Source organism: Syngnathus floridae, chromosome 4 (assembly GCF_059516105.1).
Source record: "Syngnathus floridae isolate MCC-2025c chromosome 4, RoL_Sflo_1.0, whole genome shotgun sequence".
Taxonomy (NCBI): Eukaryota; Metazoa; Chordata; class Actinopteri; order Syngnathiformes; family Syngnathidae; genus Syngnathus; species Syngnathus floridae.
The window spans coordinates 8089656-8099353 of record NC_142416.1 but is presented as its reverse complement, the minus strand read 5'-3'; the positions used below and the strand labels follow the sequence as shown (position 1 = coordinate 8099353).

Sequence of the window (9698 nt, the reverse complement as noted above, 5' to 3'; positions counted from 1 at the left end):
TCCTTTTAGACACCTGCAGGTGGAGAGTCCACTCGTTCAAGGAATGAAGTCTGAACCCTCGTTCCTGCGAGGGGATATTTATTAAGAGAAACAGAGCGGGGGTTTGGGTAAACTGGCTAAAGCCCTTGTCCTCTAGTCTAAACATGTCAGGGGATGTTTTACGACCTTGTGATAAGGAGGACAAGGTAAGGTATTTATTACCTGTTGCATTCCAACATAATCCTATGATAAGGATAACCTGGAAAACCCTAACATCTCCCTCCTGATTTATCATATGATTATGCTACCCCAAACAACAAAGACAAGCAAAAAAAAAAACCACACATATATGTATAATGAAGAAAGAAGAATAGTAAAAATAAAAACAACAAACGATAGCAACACTTCCCAGTGAAGATGAGGCATCACCTCAATACCCCAGATCAAACTTATTGTGTAAGCGAAAAACCTGCTGGCCAGATGTTATTTGCAGGAAAATTCTTACACGGCCCCTTTGCCACAGGCGACCAAAATGCTATCAATAAAAAAAACAAAAAGAAAAACACAGAAACAGTACATCATTGTATCCATCACTTGCGAAGCATTTTCGATGGTCAAATCATCAAGTTTCTGTAAAACATGCTCAACAGAACAGCATCTACGCAATCCACGTTTCATTATCGTCATCACATCCGTCATCTCTAAGAAGTTGTATATGAACCTGGGCTACAGTAGAGGACACAAACTTCGACACAGCAGACTTCAAACATGGGATAACGCAGGTCGTAAACAAGCACAACACCACCAGCACAACAAGCACAGGAGACAGCAATTTCAAAAGCAGTTGCCACCAGCTGCCAGAGAACAGCCATGAAAAGAAATCAAACTGATGTGGGACCTTGTCATTAGACATGGCCTGCTGTAAGTTCTTCAGTGAATTCATGGCGCCGTTGATGTGGGTGTCATTTTCTCCTGGTATGTATGTGCAGCAGGAAGTCCCAATGATGTGGCACACACCACCTTGTGCTGCTGTCAACAAGTCCAGAACCATCCTGTTTTGCAAGACCATCAGTCTAATAGCCTGAATCTCTCTATTTTGTCCATCATTGACTTGCAGTGAGAAATTCACAAAGGATTGAAAACGATAGTTCAGTGTCTCGATGAAGAGCGATAGTTTCCCAACCCCAATCTGAGGAAAGAGCGCAAGGACAACTTTGTCTCCGACGGACCATACTTTATGGTCATCTGCAACGTTCGCACCCCAGACAGGGTCATGAGGGTCAAAGGTTGCAACTGCAGCGGAGTGGGGATCGTTGTCCGCTTCACCATCATTGAGACGCCCCACCACTCCGAATTAGGGGTCCAGCACTCTCTGCAACTTGCAGTGGCTGAGGTGAATCCAACTGGGCCGTACAGTGGTCGTCACTGCTGTAGTCCGCAAGACTTGGAATGGTCCCTCCCGTCGTGGCTGGCCCAGTTCCTTCTTTTGATGACCTCGATGTAGACCCAGTCTCCTGGATTGATGGGGTTGTCGACCTGTGAGGAGGAAAGATCAAGCGGCAGTAAATTTGTCTTTGACACAGTTTGAGCGTCCTGATCATATAATCTGCCAAGGACTGCTCTTCATCTGTTGTTTGCAACTCTCGTAGTCAATTGTCGTGCCCATTTAACTGGCAAATAGGAGTGTTTGCAGGAAGAGTTTGAACACTTCCTAATGATTCCCTTTAACCAAAGACTATTTATGACAGGGGCGTTCCCATTTATTGCCTCCTGGTTTAAAAGAGATTGTCTTACCCATGCCTTCTTTCTCCTCACACGCTCGCACCCACACAGGGTGCGCACACACACACACACACACACACACACACACACACACACACACATCTCTCGTGTAGCTTCTTTTGATAGAATCTCCTATCGGTAACTGTATAGCAGACGTTTTAGCATATAATCCGATACTCTGCTCTCTCGCTTCTACTTTTTCATGTCGGTGCAGTCGTAGGTGGCCTCTATTGCAGTCATTGTCTTGTTAACTGTCGCCTTTTGACTCCTATGCATGATTGTGTGAATGTCAAAAATTGAACGTACCTAACTTTCTGACCATCCAACCTCCACTGTGGTACAAAAAACCTTACTATTGTATTGAGTAGGCACATTGAGCAACCTAGCTCCCTCCTGACTGCCAAATGGCCTGTTCTAAAATTTATATAATTCGACCTCTACGTCTTAACCTTGATGAGCCAAAATATCAGATCTTGCTCTTGTTTCCTACCGTTTTAGCCTATTTGTTTTATCCAAATCCGTTCAATCTCTGATTATAATGCTTTTCTCTGTAGCCCTACGTATTTTTCAAATTTTTATTTATTTATTTATCAAATCTCCTCAGTTCTGTCAAACTCAGTGCACAATGAACCTCCCTTCCACCTTGAACCAAGCTTCACCAAATTTGGTAACGCCGTAGCAAGGAGTGCGATTTGGTTGTCGGACACTCCAAGTCCATATCTTTTTGCTGCACTTCACCCTCTCAAGTTGGTGTTCTTTTGTTGTTGCTTCAGAGCGACCCCATCCATCACTCTTGAATGAGTCCATTGTTCAAATGAGTCAATTTTCATCATTGTGAGTTCCTCCGCTTTTCACTGTCTTTTCCGTCCCCGAGGATGTTGTATTTCCTCCGGAGTGTACTTGTCCCCCTCCAAGCACAACAGCAGTCTTTTCTTGTCCTTCGCCAAAGGTCAAAGGTGCTTCAGAGCCAGGCACCATTTTGTAGTTGTTCACGGCTGCAGGCGAAGTCTCGGATTGGGTTTCAGGGACCCTGACACTGAGAATGACAGGCTGGGACATCAAACTTGTAAGACTATCTCCAAATGTAGCTGCTTCCATCAATTTGCTGGTAACGTTTGTTTACCAAACTTCAAATTCTTCTAATAACAGCGGTCTCGTTTTTATATCGTAAATCCTGCAACTCATCCTATTTTTGAGCTACATTTTATCTATAGTTCCAATTTAATCGGACAGTATGTTGTCTTCAGTATCATTATTGAAAATCAACTCATCGAGGTCTGCGTTCCACATCAAGCCCTGATCTGTATGTCTTGACCTCTCACATGTTATTGTCATGCTTGCTCAAAAATGTGACTTAGAGTATGATGCTGTGAATTCTCAATCTCCCCAATGAAATTGGATCCCACCTCGTAGTTCTTATCGTTCTCATGTTCCTGTTAGCCTGCAATTGTCCAAATCAAAAATGTTTTCTTTTAACTGTCTTTCTTTTGAACCTCTAAATCTCTCGTGTTGCTAACCTATCTACACCAGACCAAAAAATTGACCACAGTATAACACCAAATGTATTCGAAAATTCATTGTCATAAAGTGTTGTATTATTACTATCTTCCACTATCTGTCCTACTCACTCCCTCCTTTTGAGGCTTGGCAACGCCCATGCCTCACACCTTGACAAAATTTTTGGGAGAATGCGTTCTTTACTACATACGATTCCATCATCATTTAATTTGACTTTCTTTCCAAAACGCTTCTCAATTTCTCAGTTCACACATCTTCTACATGTGTTACTGGTTCTCCAGTTTTTTTTCTAGTTAATTATCAATCCAAAAGCTACGTGTTTCTTTCTAACATTCAACCTGCTCGAAATCACTCTTTCATCAAAGTCGCTCTACTAATTTTCCATAGTAGTCGCCAACGACTTCAACCATTCAACCTTTCATTCAGGCAATCATTCATCAATGCTCATCATATGTATCTCACACAGTCTCCAAAAAGGAGTCTTCCTATCACATTGGTCCCAATTCATCCAAGCTCACCACACAACATTCATATATCATTTTCAACTCAGGTTTCCTGGTAGAACAATCCACCAATTCAAAAAAAAAAAAAACTTAACTAAAATAAACAATTGGCAAATTAATCTGAATTTTTTCTTTGTTTTTAAATTTGAAGAACTCAATCTCTCAGATTTAGCTTGCATTTAGAATTTTGTATAATCTTATAACACAACCAATCAATTATTCCTATTAAATGTAGCATTGCAAAATCTTAAATTCACAATTTAGCTTCTTCCACTTCCTGAGAGCATGTTCTGTCGTTTTTTTTTCTTCGAATTTCTCATGTGGGCTCGACACTTAACATGCACTAGTGTGGATTAGTTTCTGCTCGCAAACAGACTTCTCTCTTTTCCTCTCATTTTTTTCTGTCAAATTGTTTCTGTTCTGCGGTGTAAATTGAATAGACAACAGTCTAGCAAGTACTTTATACTAAAAGTTTAGCCAATCTTCATCAATTTGGGACTTTAACTTTAACTTTAACACATACGCACACACATGCACAGCTCTCGCGTGCGGAAGGTAGGTCCCAGCACCAATGATTTGTCACAGGCTGGCCATTTCCTGTGGTCGATCATGAGCTGGTCCCTCCCATGCACACGAGCACAGCACATTCTAATTTTATTTATTTATCTTCTAGAAGCAAGTTGCATTTCTTTACCACTTGATATGCATATTTTAACTTTAGTGTAACACAATTTGATCTCTGGTCATTTGTCATTGGGCATACAAACAGCATTGTCATACTTCTTGTATGGACAGGAGCTCTAATAAGAAAGAAGTTTAATAACCTGTGAATCACATGTTTTGTTGTCATATGGACATCTGTTAATTCTTTCTTTGTATGAGTATGAACGGTCAAAGAGGAGAAAGCTTGTCATGCTAAAAATGTGGCTTTTCCTCTGCCTCTTCCTCCACCCCTTGATTGGTTTTGTTTTGCAGAACGACACACTCTTGCATAGTGTCCTCGTCTCCCACAGTTCCAACAGTTGTCTGAATCTGATAGGGGTTTTGATTTGAATGGTGGCTTGCGACCTTGTTGGTATCTAACTCTTCCTCTGCCCCTTTGGGAACTTTGGAAGAAGATCGTTGTATCTTCATTTAGATCATTATCATCATCTAGATGAAATACATCAGAACTTTTGCCTTTCTCAATCCCTTTGTCAGCGTCTTTGGGCCACTGCATGTTTTTTGTAAACCAAGCAGTGTCCGCTTCCACCAAGTGTTTCCTCACCCAACTGCCCAAGTCAGCGGGGAAACCAGTGAGGAGCGCAATTTTAAGATGTTGCTGATAAGCACTCTCATCTGCATCATTGAATGGGATGCCACTATGTACCCAGAATTCTTTTTCAAATCTCAATTGAATGGCGGCCTCATCACTTTTCAACTTTCTATCTTTTGTCTTTTGGATTTGTTCTCTTCTTTCTTGTGAAGCTTTCAACCACATTTTAGCACAATCCAATTCTCTCTCTTTTCTTTTCTTTTTCAGTCCATTTTTCTTTCTATCCACACTCTCTTCTAAAACATCAACTACTATCTTCCACACTTCAACTCTCAACTTCCCTTCTACTCCATACTTTTTCTTCCACTTCGGCATATATTGCATACAATTAAGAAATCTACTCGCCATGTACTTCTCATCTCCGTCAAGAGGTAGAGATTAGCGTTTTTATTTCCCATCTTAATTCTAGTAGTTTTAGGTTATATAATTTCTTTGTCTCAAAAATATTATTATTATTATTATTACTTATTTATTTCTTTGAGGATCCTCAATGCAGGTTTAAATTGACCTTTCAACAAATTACTAGCCTGTATTATTGCCGTGGATCAATACTAGAACTGCTATTTAGTCAATTTATCCTACCAGTCACACTCTCAATCACACAAACTCCAGCGCTTTTTTTTTAGGCCTCATAGCTCAGACAAACCAAAGCCGTATCTCATAGCTCGGACAAACCAAAGCCGTATCTCATAGCTCGGACAAACCAAAGCCGTATCTCTCGTGCACACAACTCCAGGCCTTTAACTTACTTGTCCCCTGGTTCGTTGCACTGCCGGGTCCCGTCAATCCACCTCTGTCAGACGAAGGCAGACCTAAGATGCTGGCCCAGCGAAGAATTCTCTTCCCAGGACTTTCTTCTCCAGGTCCTCCTAATGGACGCTGGCTTGTCGACAATGCAGCACGTCCTCCTTCGTCAGCCAGATAGCGGGTATGAGGGATCCCGGGTTTCGGCACCAAAATGTTAGAGATTTGCTCACTCCAACTTATCTTGCAAGAACCACACGGGAGACAAGTAAGTCCTTTTAGACACCTGCAGGTGGAGAGTCCATTCGTCGCTGTGCGTGCAGCGATGTCAAAGTCAAAGTCAAAGTCAGCTTTATTGTCAATTTCTCCACATGCCAAAGACACACAAAGAAACCGAAATTTCGTTCCCCCCTATCCCACGGTGACAAGACATGGCTCACAACAGACAAACAATAAACAAGTATAACAAAAGCGTGCTGAATAAATAATGAATAAATAACACAACAATAAATAAATAAATAATTAATTAAGAGGAGCGCAAAAAAAAAAAAAAAAAAAAAAAAAAAGAAAAAGAGCAAGTGCGCGTACAGCAGACATTCTCGAAAATAGCGCAACAGTGCCGCACGCTACGCAGAAGGGGGTAGCGAGTTCAGGGCCCTAACAGCCTGGAGAAAGAAGCTGTTGGCGAGTCTGGTGGTGCGGGAGCGCAGGCTCCTGTACCTCTTCCCAGAGGGCAGAAGGTCAAACAAAGAGTGAGCCGGGTGACTCACATCTCTGGCAATCGAGGTTGCCTTGCGGGCGAGATGGGAGGTGTAAATGTCCTTCAGGGAGGGAAGCGAAGCACCAATAATCTTACCAGCCGTATTCACTATGCGCTGCAGGGCCTTCAAGTTCTGTTCAGTGCAGTTACCACCCCAGACAGCGATGCAACTGGTGAGGACGCTCTCAATGGTGCCACGGTAGAATGTAGACAGGACTGCCTGAGGAGCACATGCACGCCTGAGCTTCCGCAGGAAATACAGGCGGCGCTGAGCTTTCTTTGCCAGTGACGAGGTGTTCGCGGACCAGGAGAGGTCCTCACTGATGTGCACCCCCAGGAACTTGGTGCAGCTCACCCTCTCCACCACAGCACCGTCGATGATCAGCGGCAGGTGTGTTGTGTGACCCTTCCGGAAGTCCACAATGATTTCCTTGGTCTTACTGACGTTCAGCAGGAGGTTGTTGTCCCTGCACCACGTGGTCAGAAGGTCAACTTCGAATGTTCGAATGGAGGTCTGAACTCTCCTTCCTGCAAGAGGATATTTATTAAGAGAAACAGAGTGGGGGTTGAGAGTTGACAGGTTTGTTGAACCCCTGGCCTCTGGTAAGATCAGAGCAGGGGGGTGTTTTACGATGTTGTGGGAAACAGAACAACTTTGATTGCTTCCTCTGCAGCTGGTCAATCAAGCAGAGAATGCAACCACTTTATTTTACTGCGTTGTGAGAGCAAGACAAGAATGGTTAATCATTATAGTCTACATTCCAACATAATCCTATGATAAAGATAACCTGGAAAACCCTAACAACAGCGAAAGTCCCCCATCACTAGAAAATTTGTGGTGATGTGTATTTTTATGAGGACATTTTTTTTACATTTTATATTTATAAGACAAGAATGGTTAATCATTATAGTCTACATTCCAACATAATCCTATGATAAAGATAACCTGGAAAACCCTAACAACAGCGAAAGTCCCCCATCACTAGAAAATTTGTGGTGATGTGTATTTTTATGAGGACATTTTTTTTACATTTTATATTGTAATAAATAGTTGAATAGACATAAATAGTCTTGAATTAAACTTGAATTCTGACCAGTTATGTTGAGCATTCTTCTGTGTTCTGCTTTTCACTTGCCACCTTCTACAGACCACTTTCACTTCTCTCAAAAGTCCAAGGAGGTTTTTGTACGTCTCCGCGTCACCGTGTCGACCTGCCATCGCCGTAGTAGGCGAAACAGTAGTATTCGGCCAGGTCATCTCTCTGGACACCACTGATGGTCAGAGTGTAGTCAGAGCCGGATCGAGTGCCGCTGAATCGAGATGGCGCGTTGGAGAATTCTGATGATGTGTAGTAGATGAGCGATTTGGGATCCTGTCCAGGTTTCACTTGGTACCAACTGAGATAGCTACCAATGTTTGGACTCCCTGTGGCCCTGATGGTCACGGTTCCTCCGAGAGAGACAGACATGAGTCTGTCCGTCTGCCTCAGAAAATTCTGGGCAGAAGATCCTGAAATGAGATGAATGAAAACCCAACTGGCCCCATGAAGCATCACCAAATGTCAAGTCAAACTAGTCATTCCTATGAAATATTCTGCTCTGACACCAAGTTTCAAAGAGTCTCACCAGGAATCAGCAGAGCCCAAAGGACAAGCGCAAGTGCGGAAGACCACATCCTGACTCGCAGTGCGGGTGGTGTTTGCGGAAAAGGAGTGCTGCAGACTTTTTGAAGAAGCGCAGAAGCTCATGCAAATGAGGCTGCGAACGCAGCTGGCTTTGTGAAAGCGAGATATCACTTCCTCCTTTTTTGGACTTTTCCACGTCTGAGTGCATCAGTAGCTGCGCTGTACTTAGCAAAAATGAACATGTCAGTCATCTTCATCGGGGTAGCGATGTCAATTTAGTCAATTTAGACTAAATTTTAGAGCCATGATTATCTGCTAGTGTTGGACGAGTTCCAACATTGTTACGCAGACGCCTTCTTGTGGCATGTGAGAGAATTACTGAAAGAAATACAATTAACATATCCGATGTTGGCCATTGTGGTGGTATTGGAGAGCAAACTTTTTTTGAGCTGATTCATCATGTTTTAGAGATGGCAGAGGCGCATGCAAATGAAGTTGCGAGCGCACCTGCCTTTGTGAAGGTGCGAGGCCGCCACTTCCTGTTCTTTGGACTTGTACTTTTCGCTATTACAGCAAATTATTGCTCATTGACAGTAGACGAGTTTTTGTCCGGACGGCTCACCGCTTTGCATCACTGTGGTGGAGTTTCGCTGAAGAAGGAACCAAACTTATCCTTGGTAAGTACTATTTACTTGATCATCTATTATTTTGCATCAAAATAATTGATAATTCTCCAGTTCCTTAGCCAGCTTTTGGAAAACGAGTAACATTATTTTTGTCAATTTTTACAAAACAAACACCCAGCCCTTTCTTGAGTAAGAGCTAAAAACTTAATTCGATATTAGCTGTTAACGGCTATTTCCCGAAGTGTAGCTATACCTACAATGCAATGATGGAATAATGTTTATTATGACATATATTAGGACCGTTTGGACGTTTGTTGCCCAGTGAGAAGGTAAGTGTTTCATAAAGTGTGTTCTTGTAAATTCACATGAGCCGAACCACGGCCTACGTGACATTGAAAGTGTGTGCAATTGGAGAAAACTGCTTGTCTCTTGTCCTGTCCCCCTGACAGCGGGTGAGGTGCATCGGCCCACCGTGACCCTCTTCCCTCCTTCCAAGGAGCAGCTGCAAACGGAACAGGCCACAGCCGTGTGCCTGGCCAAAGGGGGCCCTCAAACTTGGACCCTGGGTTGGAAGGTTGATGGCGCCCCCGCTACCTCAGGGGTGTCGCACAGCTCCCCGGAAGAGGCTGATGTAGGTGGGCTTCAGCTGGACCAGCACCTTGAGCCTGTCACCGGACCAGTGGCGCACGGCCCAATCAGTGAGCTGCGAAGCCAGCCTAGCCGGGCAAAACCCCGTCACGCAAACCCTGCTGAACCCAGGACAATGCTCAGAGTAGAGCCTGAACATGTGTCTGTGTCTTTGTGACGTTGAAGCATTGTGAAATAAAAATGTATGAGTATCATCAT

The 9698-nt window shown here is 43.2% G+C and overlaps 2 long non-coding RNA genes across 2 annotated transcripts; one reads left to right on the top strand and one right to left on the bottom strand.

The window, feature by feature from the left end:
• On the bottom strand, positions 1-7805 carry LOC148398723 (uncharacterized). The gene is made up of 2 exons (XR_015857848.1): positions 6957-7805; positions 1-6821 (listed from the first exon to the last, which is right to left on the bottom strand). It is a non-coding gene; the product is annotated as an uncharacterized LOC148398723 (long non-coding RNA).
• Positions 7806-8723: 918 nt separating this feature from the next.
• Positions 8724-9676, top strand: LOC148398722 (uncharacterized). Its single transcript, XR_015857844.1, has 3 exons — positions 8724-8747; positions 8824-8903; positions 9302-9676. It is a non-coding gene; the product is annotated as an uncharacterized LOC148398722 (long non-coding RNA).
• Positions 9677-9698: the final 22 nt, after the last annotated feature.